This window comes from Condylura cristata, unplaced genomic scaffold, assembly GCF_000260355.1.
Source record: "Condylura cristata isolate star-nosed mole 26May11 unplaced genomic scaffold, ConCri1.0 scaffold00003, whole genome shotgun sequence".
NCBI classification, from domain to species: domain Eukaryota; kingdom Metazoa; phylum Chordata; class Mammalia; order Eulipotyphla; family Talpidae; genus Condylura; species Condylura cristata.
The window spans coordinates 14578807-14593272 of NW_004567104.1; the positions used below are offsets into that span (position 1 = coordinate 14578807).

The 14466-nt window shown below is 38.2% G+C and overlaps 1 protein-coding gene across 2 annotated transcripts in view; it reads right to left on the reverse strand.

Moving 5' to 3' along the window:
* TBL1XR1 (transducin (beta)-like 1 X-linked receptor 1) overlaps positions 1-14460 on the reverse strand; it is a 168983-nt gene extending 154523 nt beyond the window's left edge. The window contains exon 1 of one of the 2 annotated variants that reach the window (XM_004674979.2): positions 14302-14460. The gene's annotated coding sequence lies outside the window, so the exon portion shown is untranslated. The remainder of the gene's footprint in view (positions 1-14301) is intronic. The other variant, XM_012733188.1, reaches the window with a different exon arrangement.
* Positions 14461-14466: the final 6 nt, after the last annotated feature.

Here is a 14466-nt window from a genome sequence, read left to right on the forward strand (position 1 = left end):
CCATCATTGTCTCATGAAGTTTAATTCCTATAGGTAAATTTAAAAATAAACAAATAATCAATACTATTTTTCAGAGAAATTAACACAATGAGGAACATAAGAAGAGTCTGATAACTGAAAATGGCAAGGGAGAAAGCAGCTACTTCAAGTGTGACCTCTCTAAGGTTGTGTCACTGGAAATGAAATCTAAATGACACAGAAGAATTAGCCATCTGACAATCTCAAGGCAGAGCCTGAGGCAGAGAGCAAAGCAATTAAGGCATAGAGACAAGAACAAGCTTGTTCAGTGGGCGGGGAGCTGGTATGGCTGAGCACAGGGAGCAAAAAAGAAGGGTGCTGTGAAACAGGATAAAGTTTGTAGGGTGGCCAAAGGCCAAATCACATAGGGGGAGGGGTGGACCCTATGGAAGAATGTTTGGATTTTATACTGAGTAAGAGAAAACCTAGAGAAGGGGGAAAGGAAGGAAACGAATTTATTGAGCATCTTATTGCAGTGCGTGACAAAATAGCATGCATAAGTATTTCTACTGTGCATTCTATAAAGCAAAATACTCATTCATGTAATTATACCATGTGCACTACCATAATATTTATCAAAAGATCATTAATATGCCTGTATGCACATCTCAAAAAAAAAAGCCACTTTTCCTGGTACTACTAGTTCTCACTTGTAGTAAGTCATCTACGCTGATTTGTCAAACCAAATCAACCAGCCAACTAATGTTATCTACTAGCAAAACATATATGAGTCATCTGGAAGAAAAAGCAAGAAAGATAAATGAGACTAGAGAGTGTATGACCCAAAAAAAGAGAATAAACCAAATAGAGAAGCAACAATTAGAAAATATACAAAACTCAAAACAGCCTTGGGCACAAAAGATTAAATTATCTACTTAAGCAAAAGGTAAAAGCAGAGGTTTAAAAAAAAAATCTAAGAAAAATTGTGTTCATTTCTCCAATTAATAGTTATCTTACCTTACCTGTTTCAATAATCTAAGGACAAAGTAAAAGTATTAGTATTTTAAACATTCTATCCTTTGTATTTTTGATCTGTTGATAAATTTTACAACTATTATATTTCTTAAAACATCACAAAGTGTGTGGCAATTATTTTAACTTAAACTTTAAAACTGAAACTTTAACATCTTATTTATGCATACAGAATTGGCTTGTAGGCCAGAGGTGCAAGGGGTGCTAGAATTCAGAGTGGGGAGCAGAGCATAACAAGCAGATCTACTGAAATATACTGCTGAGGGAAGCAGCAGGAGAGACAAACTCCATGGCTGGAGATAGCTTGATAGTGTTGAGATTTAACCCTGTGCCACCAGGGAGGCCCTAAACTTGAAACTCTTATCTTCCCTTCCAGAAAAATTTGGTTTCCAGAAAGCCAATTCAACTATCTCCCATGGATAAAAAAGACTGTCTTTTCCGTATCAGTAAAGTCCAAGGGTAGAAGGAGAATAGGGTCATATTCAGTTTTTACTTCCAAATTCCTGTAACAGAATTACTTCTACCACGATTTCTTATCTCCAACCTCCATTCCAAATAGCGAGTATCTCACATTTTCTACATTTATCAGTAGCTGGAAGCTGAGGATGTTGCCCCCACCTAATGCTGACAATCTGGTGCTAACACCTTCTATTCCTACATTCCATCGAGGACCCCCCCCTCTTTCAACTTTGTCTTCTTACATTTATCATCAATGGAAATATAATGCCGTTGCCAGCTTGCATCAAAAGAACCATAGGCAGAAAGTACAGGATGTTACCATGTTAGAATATGGGCGAGAAGAGGAGGTCAGAATTAAAAGCCAGCCTGGTCACAATCACTTGTATAGCAATGGCTAACTTGAGAGAAAAGGGGCAAAGAGTGCACAGTCTCAATGCCCAGACAAAGGTCATGGCCAAAGAGGAAGGAACTGGCAGGTATACTATGCACACATTTAATATCAACAACCAGAAATTCGCCAGGCTAGATGACATAAAACCGTATGGTTATGTCATAGTTAAAACCAGGAAAAATTACCAAGGAGGAAAGGGGAGACTTGATATACATGAGTATCACTAACGCACAACATCCCAAAATCAAGTCCATGTAACATCCCAAAATCAATTTTAACTACTAACATCTGGTCATGGACTCTCCCAGCCTCTGAGCATATTTCTGCAGATGCCAAAAACTTCTGACTAGGAAGTTTACCAGATTACCAAACAGAGCCTCACAACTTTTTCAATATGAACACTATAAAATCCAAGAGTTAAGAGAAATTGTGAAAGTGAATGGATCCTTTTTAAAATGGGTATATAAAATCACCATCAAAAAAGGCAAAAATTAGGAAACCTGTCTCTTAATCAGAGCACTTCATGGATTCGACTCAACATAAATAGAAATCAACAAAAATAGAAATCAACAAATAGATTATCTAAAATCTGCCCAACACTTTATGGAAGAAACACACAATTGCCCCAAGAACGGACCTACCTGTGGCCTCCCTAGTGGCACAAGGAGTTAAAAGCAGAGCACTATGAAGCTATCTCCACTGTAGCACGGAGTTCGATCCCCAGCCAAGGAACTGACCCACATGGTGCAGCAGACCTGCCTGTCTCACCTGCTGCTCCCCTCGGCAGTGTGTATCAGTTGATCTACCAGATCTGCTCCCCACTCTCTTGGTGAATCCTCTCACCCCCATATACCTGGCCTGAATACCGGTTCTATTATCATAAATAAATCTTTAAAAAAAATTAAAAAGACAGGACCTACCCAATGTGACAGGAATCAACAAATAACACTAAAAGAGTGAAATCTGTGCTAGCCCGGTAACTAGTGTTCATAACCCAAGATATCAAGTTAAGACAAACATAAGCACCTTAATCTTCAAAAAGTGTAACTTCATACAGTCAACAAATACAATAAACTATATTGTAAATAGTTCAAAAACAATCTATCCAAGTATTTCTAAAGAGATGTAAGAAACAGTATGGTAGCTTTAGAATTTCAGAATTCTAATAGAACCTCAATTACTAGCTTCAGACATTAACACCAATAAATATGGCTTATCCAACTCTATCATTCAAAATATCTAAGTCCCAATTCTGTCCATAAATGTTAAAGAATTGCAATTTTACACTCATTTGGACCAGTACTTCCTAAATTTAGTAAATAATAAAATCATTACTACTTATAAAATTAACTGAGGTTTACAAAAGCAAGTTTTTTCCAGTAAAGAGTACATAAAATGAGCATGTACTGGATATTAAGCAAATATTTCCTGAAAACTTGACGTTAGTATTTTCTGCACATTAGCATATAACTTGTATTGCATTATGAAATTTCTTAGAGTCCATGTCAAAGTTCTCATAATATATAATGTGCTTGAAAATGACTCAGCCATTCAAGCAGTATCCACTGACAGCTTGATCTCCCAAAGAATGGAGAAAAACAGTAGAGATTCCATTCCAGAGGGCAAAAAGATTTTTAAAGAAAAACATGACATGAAGACCAGATAGGATTCAATGTAAAACATTACTGGAGACAACATATATATCAAAATTATAACAAAACTCCATAGTACACATTCTCATTTTAGAGGGAGCAACACAAAAGCTCGGTCACTAAAAACATCCTGAACTAGAAATTCTGGCCATTCTATTCTCTCCTGCTGCCAAAGGAAGCCATGACAAATTTACAAGAGTGTGTCACTTTTCTGCCTCTCTACAGCTGTTGCTGCTGCAAGTAGCTAGGATCAGGAGCTTCCTATGTACCAGGTTCAGTGACAACTGCTTTACAGCTCTGTGAAGAAAATATTGTCCTATTTTATTCCCATTTTCCACAGTGGAAATGAATTAATTTCCCAAAGACACGCAACTAATAAATAAAGTAGGTCTAAATGATTCAAACCGGGTATTCCTGGTTCCGAAGGCTGAGTTCTTCACCTTACCTCACCTACCCCTGCTATAATAGAGAGCTGACAAAGACTGGGATCAAGTCTAAAATAGATGCTTTCTCTGAGATTGCTTCAGCTGAAAATGATGAGCACAACTAGAAGGTAAGATTTTTTACTGGCAAATTAAACTAACGAACAATTACAAGTGATACCAAGTGCAACCTAAAATGGAATCAGAACCTACGCTATCTGATTCCTTGGAATCAATACTACATACATGACAAAATCCATGCCAGTATCAGAATTTATAATTTCATAAATCCTACCATATTAAAGATAATCAAAATTATTAAAATCTACTCCTAAGAGGTGAGAACACCAATTTTCACCAGGATTTCCAAACCCTTGACAAAGTACCACCTCTAAAAGAAAATCCTACATATATCTAGACAACAAAAATTTTCTTTTAAAAACTGCTATTAACTTCTAGTTATCAACTTCAGATAAAAACTGAAAAGCAAAAAAAAAAAAATTGACTTGAAAAGTGCCAGTTCATTACCAAAGATACTGATCTGATCTGATAACCCACATATATACCAAAATCAGTATTTTTTAATCATTCCAAATGACCAATTCTGCTAACAAATCTGAAGAGATATGTAGAAATATACATAGTTCCAGTTCTTTAAAAATGTACTGAAAACATGCAGGAAATTAACAGTATTCTTCTTTTGACTACCCAAAATTAAAGAAGTTGTAAAATTAAGACTTATTTATGCATAGAGAACTGGGGTACAAGCCAGAGGTGCAGGGTCAGTGAGAGGATTCACCAGAGGCAGAGTAGGGAGCAGAACAGGCCGACTGACAAAGAACACTGCTGAGGCAAGCAGTAGGCGAGAGTTAAGAGAGGTCTGCTGAGCCATGTGGGTCACTCCTGGGCAGGAATCGAACTCATGCTGAAGTGCTGTGCTTTAACCCACTGCGCCATCAGTGAGGGCCCCAAATTAAGAATTCTTAACTGAATTACTTGATGTTTTAAAATCACTTTTTAAAATAGCAATGTTAACATAAGATTCCAACAGTTTAAAAATTATACATAAAAATAAACCTTTCCCACACATAATCACTTGATTTCCTCCATCCCCCAAAACCACTTTTACTCGTCTTTTGTGTATCATTCTGGGATCACTGAAACATATAAATTACAAACATACACTCTCTCTCATATAACTCCATGTTTCCTCCTTTTCACTCTTCTCCCTTTCTTCAAGCTACAGAGGCAACAGACTATACAAGATATTCTACCTCCTTGTTTTTTCAATTAATACTAATTATGAGAAGATTCTTTAAATACGAACAAGTCATAAACATCAAATCTAAACAAAGCTGCAAAAGAAAAATTTACACAAAACATCTGTTAAAATTGGTGATCTCAAAACCTATACCCCTGATAGGACAACAGTTAACTAGAACCTCAGAAAAATATTTTGCTTACTAAGAAAAAGGTGATTTACAGAAAACTCATCCCTTTAATGGGAGAATTTTTTTTCAAGTACACAGCATATTAAATTTGTATATAAAAAGATAGTAAAGAATTTTGTTACAACTACAAATAGTATTGAAAAATTCACACACAGGATAAATTATATACCATAAAAGGATAATTATACAGAAAGGGGGTAAAAGCTATTAAGGAAATTCATTCATTATCTATTCCCACTACCTTATTCAGAAACCCAAAGTAGATGACCCAATTGCATTATACTGTGACTTAATGAAATCTGATAATCGCAAAATAGAAATAGAACAAAATTACTATATACACTCTACCTAATTAGCCTGTTCAAATTAACAGGAATGCATAAAATATGTCTCTTTCTAACCCATAAGCTGTATTCTATTAAAGGTAGCCATCAAGACATGCTCACTGTAACTTGTCTGGCAGAGCTTGATTCACACAAGACATAGCCAAGTACTTTCTGACTATTATATTGGATGTTATCTTTTTTTTAATAAAAGTTTATTTCTACATCATTTTGTGCCTTTTTCCATCTGAGTTGTAATCCCTGTGGACTTTCCCCATACCCAAATCACCCATGTGTCATCACCATAGTCCAGTGCACTTCCCTCACCACCCCTTTTTTAATACCATTCTATGGATGTTATCTTTTTTTAAGAAATCTAAGCAAATTCCAACTGGTGGCCCCTCCCCCCCAAAAAAAATTATGTGAAATTAAATGACAAAATTGAAGCGCTTTAATTCCAAAATAACGATATAAACACTGAATGAATAAATAAGAAACTTCAGGTAACATTTCCTCTGCTACTCTTGGACATAAATTTCTAGAAACTAAAATGATTTATCTATGTAATTATGGCTTCACAAAAAAATAAAAATTAATTTGCTTACTGATTCAATATTAAAATGCTAACTACCAGGAGATTTGTGGTAAGAACAAAAATACAAACATTCATTTAACTGAATCACTGATTACTTCATTATAGTGTCCTATTATTTAGTGTGCTAAATAGGACACAGTGCAAAAGAACAAATAAGGAAAAGCACCGCTACTACCTTTGATCTCTAATAAATTAGGATAAAGAAGTTGATAATTTTAGTTCTAGAAAGTAAAAGCTCCTCACTCTTAAAAAGGTAATAAAATTTTAAGCATCTCCTTTTACTGGGAAAAAAAAAAGATTTGAAGTCCAGAACACAATTTCCTAGAAAGAAAATTATTATATTTAGACAACAGAATGGCCACTTGTGACGGCTGCTCCCAATTTGTTTTTTAAAATATACCTCCTGAAGAAATCTTCAATAGATAAAAAGTAAATAGATGGCAAACTCCCCAACTTAAGACATTCATTTCACATAAACCATTTTTTTTTTTGGATTAAACAAATTTCTCATAGTTGGGTACGCCAAAAATCAAGGTGCTTACAGGTATATATATATTTTTTTAAAGATTTATTTATTTATTCATACAGAACTGGGGTACAGGCCAGAGATGCGGAGGGTGAGAGGCTTCACCAGAGACAGAGTGGGGTGTAGAACAGACAGATCGACAAAGTACACTGCTGAGGGGAGCATCGGACGGGTCAGGAGAGGTCTGCCTCGCCATGTGGATCTCCTCCAGGGCAGGCGGGGATCAAACTCATGCGGAAGTGGCTTAAGTTTCTTTGTGCTGTGCTTTAACCCGCTGAGCCACCAGGGAGGGCCTATATTTTATTTTTTGAGGTCTCTTCTCTCAGCTGTATGATTAAATGACTTTATGGGAGCAAAGGAAGCAAAGAAGGTCTCCTCTTCTATAGACATTAATACTATTAGACAAGGACTTGTACCCTCATTATCTCATCTAACCCTAGTTACCTTCAAACATTTCATCTCCAAATACCATCACCTGGGAACATGGGGTTAGGGGTTCGGCAAATGAATTTTGGGGGGAACATAAATAGTCTAACAGTGAGATAGGATCCACAATTTCAAAATGATTTCTGAAATTTTTTTCAAGTTTTTCTTTTATTAATTTTCTTACAGTGTACAGTACAGTACTTGATTTCTCCCAAACTTTTGTCTTAATCTGGACATTTCTCCATGTATAATGAAAACTACTGATCTCAAGCATGACCCTTCTAGTTTGATTGCATTAATGATGAGTTAAGAGTGAATCTCAGGGTAACACCCATCTCATATCACAGGTTGCAAATAAAACCATACTGGAAATAAAAAATAAAATTTCATACTATATTTTAGAACTTAAAACTTTTAAACAATAAATTACCCCTTCAGAGTAAATTACTCTGGGTTGTTTGGAACTAATACCTCACAGCTTTACCACTAAAACCTACTGAAGGGAAATAGATATGATGACATTCTTCTGGTAGATTAAGCTCACTTAGACTATATAAGAGACAAACTCTATACAGAATGTTAATACATTCACCTCAATGACTCAAAAGAAACTCCAATGTGGTAACAAAATTGTCACATATACTGAGAATTTAAAATACAATCTTATTTAGCACACTAATGAGAAAGTAATGAGCAAGAAAAAAAAAACCTGAGAGATTTAAAAAATAAAGTCCAAAATCTTAAATTGTATACTATTTGGCAAAAATAAATTGTTTAACAGTGTGACTAATTCCCGACTAAACAAGGTTTTTCACCAATACTGTGGCTACTATTTCAGGGTAAAGAATAAAGCTATCCATTTCCATTTCACTCTAAGTTTGAAGTTTTTGTTTCCTTCCTTGTCAACACTAGGAGTACTAAAATTCAAATCAACAATTAAATATGGCTGACAACACTACACCTAAAATTTTGAAGGTCTAATTCAAAGAGAAGCTTCTGCCACATCAGCAGTCACTGTCCTTATTTTAACAGAGGCCTTTCTAGAAACAATCCAATTTAACATGAAAATGGTATGGTACAAAAATCAAGAATTATGCTTAATATACTAAGAAAAAAGATTATTTCAAGAAATGTGATATGTAGTTGGGGCAATGAATAACAGGATATAAATACCAAGTTATTTGTTTTCAGAGTAAATTACCCTGGGTTATTTGGAATACCTCACAGCTTTACCATTATAATCTACTAGAAAGGAATAGATAAAATGATAGTAAGTACCATGACAATTATATCTACTTCCCTACAAAATTCATTAAAAGCAATAAAATCTAAGAAATATACTCAGGACACCAAAAAAAACTTCACTGAAAAAGTGGGATGAAACTAGGCTACAAAAAGGACAAAGAGGGCCCCTCCTGGGTGGCACAATGTGTTAACCACAGTACTATAAAGCTATCGCACTGCTGCAGGAGTTGGCTCGCTGGCCAGGGAGCTGACCTACATGGCATAGCCCACCTGCTGACCCACCTGCTGCTTCCCTCAGCAATGTATTTCAGTGATCTGCCTGTTCCGTTCCCCACTCTACCTCTAGTAAGTCCTCTCTCTCTCTCTTTCTCTCTCTCTCTCTCTCTCTCTCTCTCACACACACACACACACCCCTACACACCCCACACACACACACACACCTGCACCTCTGGCCTGTGCACGTATACATACACACATACACACCCCTCTGCACCTCTGGCCTGTACCCCAGTTCTGTATGCAAAAATAAATTTTTTTTAAAAAATTGCAGTTGGGGAAGAGTGAAAAAATAGAGCTGAATAGGAAGGAGCCTTACAAGCCAAACTAAAATAATGAACTCAATCCAGTTGGCAAAGCAAAGCCATTAGGGGGTTCTCCAGCAAGGAATTGACATGATGAAACCAGTATTTTAATAAATTACAATGTCAGTGGTTACAAAAGATAGGATGGAGAAGACTACTGGAGGCAACCAACTAAAAAATTATTGCAACAGCCCACACTAAAACCACTTATTCTTTTAGTCATTCACTGAGAAGACAGTAAACTGATAGTAAAGAACACTGGTCTATAACTCAGGGATATTGGGCTAAAATCTCTGTGTGCCCCCATAATACCTGAGCCTTTATTTCTTCATTATTAAAATCAAGATATCAGCGATTCAGATTGTCACTGGTACATCTCAAAGCACCTATGTAGGTTCTGACACAGAGAGCTCTTATTAAATTACTGCTAAAATAAGAATGGTTTAAAAAAAATAAAAGGCAAGTGAAAAATAAGACAAAGCTCAGATATTTCAGAGGTATAGAACTTCCAAGCAGACCTGTCTTGACAGCAACTGAAAATATGAAACAAGAACACACATGAAAGAAAGATCAAGGTTAGAGAAAACAATGATCTACTTGAAGCACCCAAATCTGAAAAAACAGATCCCAGGTATTATAAGATCCTACCTCAAGAAACAGAATTCCCATTTTATTTAAAAACAGCTGTAAGAGGGAAGAGTGGCCCTCCCTGGTGGCGCATAAGATTAAAGCACAGCACTAAGAAGTTAAAGCCACTTCAGCATGAGTTCTATTCCCAGCACCGGAGGTGACCTACATGGCGTGGCAGACCTCTCCTGACCGGCCATTGCTCCCCTCAGCAGTGTACTTCATCAATCTATCTGTTCTGCTCCCCACTCTGTCTCTGGTGAATCCTCCTCTCACTGCCCCTGCACCTCTGGCCTGTACCCCAGTTCTGTATGCATAAACAAACAAATGTTTTATTAAAAAAAAAAAACAGCTGTAAGGTATTTCAAGTGGTGGGGTAGATTTTTGAAATTTAAGGTCCAAGTGACAAAAAAAAGCAACAAAGGAATACAAAAGATACCTACTGTATACCTTAATCAACCATGTATAACCTGATAGTGTCCCAACTTAGTATTAAAATCCAATCTAATGCTTAAAGGTACGTATGTGGTGAGCTTTAAATCACAACTTCAAAATTAAACACTTATTTCAAGTATTTTGCCCTGGAACTAAGGAAGTAAAACTGCCAAGTTCTTCCTATGACATTATGCCTCCATTATAACAAACATATAAAAAATGTAATATAAAGACAGAATTTTGAAAACCAAATCCAGGCCTCCCTGGTGACGCAAGGGGTTAAAGTGCAGCACTATGATGCTCTCTGAAAACCAAATCCATCATCACTCATCACTAATCATTTTTCCATGACCCTACTTGTATGTTGAGCACTATTCTGTGTGCCATACACATACAAAAGTCTCTCAATCCTCTGAATGCTAGGAAGTTGACTGTCCCAAATACGCAGAGAAAAATGAAAACACAGGTGAAACACACCCTTTAGTCATATCCACTGAGTGGAAATGCCTGAAATTGAACCTGGGTAACTGACTCCAAGGACCCCTAACCAAATCACTATCCATAAAATACAACTTACGTAACTTTTTTTACATATTTTCACAAATGTGTACTCTGAAGATAATTAGGCATACAATTATTTACTTTTTCTTTTTAGCTGTAGAAACAGAACCACATTATTCCTCTTTCTGCTAGTAGTACCAAGGCTACTTCAACACTGTCAATCTTGAAGTCAGAAATGCAGTAGTTGAAAGTAGTTGACACATATTATTCAAATAGTTCTAGAGGGTAAAGCGCAAAAGTGTTGAGTCATATCAATTTCATTTGTCCATGCAATAAACTTGACCCACTGAGTAGAAGTGACCAACAACAGAATCATAAACTTGATTAGAAACACTAGTTTTGCAAGACTATGCACAGACAAGACTGACAATACACAGGAGGGAAAATATGGTACAACCAGTCACCCAGAAAAAGCATGGATTAGGGCCCAGAAAGACCTAAGTTTCAATCCTAGCAAATCATTGAGTCAATCATCTGTGATCTTGAACAACTGAATTAACATCTCTACACGTCTGTTTCATTATTCACAAAGTCCATACAAGTCATAGAAGTGGACTTTTTTATGACCTCACACCTTCTGTGAAGCACAGGCCCAGCAGAGTGCCTTTCTTCTGGCTGTTGGTGATAGGACAGTTAATTACCCTCAGAGCCCAATCCCAGAGGAAGGGGAAGAGCAAACCTCTTCAGCAGCTCTCTCACACGTTTTTCATTTATTTTAATTCAAGTTTCTGTAGATGATGAAGCTGGAGACAACACCAAGATGTTCTCCAAAATGGACAATGGACCATACTCCTACCAATTCTTGGATTTGTATAAATGTCTCCATGTTAACTTCTTTCTTTTTCTGTATTTTAAGTATCTGTAAAATGAGTCAAACACTTGTACTAGAAAAATACAAAGTCCCAAACAGTGCCAACATTTCTGCCATCTCACTTCTGACTTACTACCATTCACATTCCTCTCAGTTCTTTTTATATAAATAACAGAAGTTAAATCCAACAAGTTATTTCCACTAACTTCACCAAGATGTAGCAAGTCAAATTCTATGAAGTAATATTACTGTAGTAAATTGTAGGGCTCCTTTGTCTGCTGTTTATTTTACAAGTTGTACTTATACTTAATTTCTACATATAACAGATGTATTTATCCAACACGTAGTTATTCAGAGAGTCCATTCGTCTCATCTCTATACCACTAGCCCCTATGTTTACATTAAGTTTCTGCCTTTTCTGCATATTGACTTGAAATGATCCCAATACACAGGAAGCAGTTACTTCTTGTTCTCTTGGTAGATAGGTATCATAGTAACCATAAAAAACCTTAAATTAGATGTTGAGAACACAAGTAACAAAAACACTCCTGGACACATGTAAAAAGCTATTAAAATATTTATTTTAAAGCTAAACTACAACCTCCCCAAGGGGCTACTCCACTGACCACAGGTGTCTCCCATATTAGCATACCAAAACTGGTATATGTTGGGAGAAAAACATGAATTGATGGTTAGCTTTCCAACAATTTTATGCCATTAACAAATCCCTTAAATTCCAAATGTAAGTAAAACTTTTCCGTGAACATATTGTTTTCATCCCTACACAGATTAGTAATTTGCCCTATAGGTCTGATTCTAAACACTCAAATGGCAGAAAAGAGTAGTTATTTACAGATTTAATGGTTATGATTACAAACAATACATAATGCAGGACTGCGGGGGGGGGGCGGGGGTTTGAACGTAGTTCAAACAAGCAGGAAAACCTCAATTTAAAAGCAAAATGTATAAACATGAATCACAAGCCTAACAACTCTCACAGACATATTTCTTTCTGCCACCCTTCCTCCACAGGTGAATGCTATTTCTAGAACCCTCAATGTCTGAAGCTTGCTTGCCATGAGAACTCCCATGATACAACTCAACATACACACTGTTTTCATGGAGACAAAGCTACTCCATTTCCCTAGACGATAAACTTATTAAAACAGTGAGAACACACAGTCCCAGGAAGTCAGATTACTGAAATACACCAATGTCACATGGACCTCATTTAACCAAAATGAACCACACTGGGAAAAGCGAAAAGTCACCTACTTGTGTGCCGTCAATGTGCTACCACGATATTTATTGCAATGTGGCGAAAACACCAGGAAAGCCTTTTATATTATTTAATCTGATAAAGGAGTCTTTAAGGAAAAAAGAAAAGAGGGAGGAAAGTGGATCACTTAATTATAGGTGGGGGTAGGGGAAATAACCACTCAGACTAAAAATAACCATCGTTGCACCCACTACATTTCATTAACAAGTTTAGACAAGCATAAGATTCGTTTAGAAAACAACAAAAGCAATAGTAAACTTTCTCCTTAATCAACTGTAGATCACATAGGTACAGTTTTTAAAACTCTTCATCTTGGAGACTGAGTCTCCAAGGTTTTAAGTAAACTTCAGGCACTGAGGAAATTCAGTTGTTAACTAGGTAGCAACAACTGTCATTTATAATAACCAAATTATCTTATACAATATCATTACAATGGGAGCATTTTTTTGAACCACTGCAACCCAAATTTTACACGAAACACACCATTTTTCACCACCTAAATTTAATCACGGTGGCCACTGCAAAGCGATGCCTGTTTTGGCCAACTAGGAACTTCCACCAACACTGAACATGTTAACACATGCATGGCTCCCTCAAGCTGCTATGTAAGATTAACATTTCACTTCAATAAAAGTCCGCGTCGGTTCGCGAAAGTGACACGGGTTGCAAAGAGGAAGTTACCGAGAGCCCAAGCTCACAACGTGGCCTCTACACACTGTCAGAAATAATGGATGTGACTCTGTGCCACCCAAAACTTACCAGGAAGCTGGCAGTAACTTTACCAATTCCATACTTCCGAGCCCAACTTCAAAGAGCCTCTACCTAATACCCCCTTGAGATGATAAAAAGCACCAAGTTGCAAACAAACACGTCCGCGAGCGCGGCCCGCAGACCGCGCGCCCCTCCCCCGGCCGGCGCCCCCGCCCGAGACGCGCAGCCCCAGCAGCAGCAGCCAGTGGCCCCCCGAACCCCGCCGGCCAGGGTCGCTGCGCCCGGGCCGGGCAGCAGATTTCCATTGCTGCCCGAGATTTCACAAAATAACATGCACTGAAAAGATCCCTCTCCTCTGCTAAAAATAGGCTATAAAGGAGTCGGCCTCATGATGGCTCCTTGATTCAATTTGCTGCAAATTCGTTCCTGAAAGCCTCCCCCCCCATACACACACACAAAAGGGGGTGTAAAATGCACAAGGGGTGGAAGAGGGGGAGAAGGCCGAGGTGCACATTTTCGGGGACAACATATTAAGGGTGAGGATCCCCAGAGACCGGGAAAGGGTAGGGGGTGGGCAGGCACGTGAGCATTTCAAAGAAGCCCGAGAGGAATAAGGGGGGATGGGGCACCCTAAATGCCTTCCCTCCCCTCCCCTCCCCCACCAAAGCCCCAGCTCCCAAAAGGGTCAAGTTAAAAAATGCAGGTTCCACTCGAGCCCATCCCCCCGCGGCCCGGCACCCCCAGGCCGCCTCCGCCCGCGCCCCCGGCCCAAGCCCGCAGCCGCCCCCACCCCGGGGTCCGGCCCCCAGCGCTTACCTGGAAACGGTGGCCTCCAACGCCGCTCCCCCCTCCCGGGAATGGAGGCACAAGGAAATTCCCCTCCTCGTCGCCGCCGCCGCCGCCGCCTCCAACCACCCCCAAAATAACCCCTCCGGGGGGTGAGAGGCAATTATAACCCCGGCGAGCGGAGGGCGCGGGGGA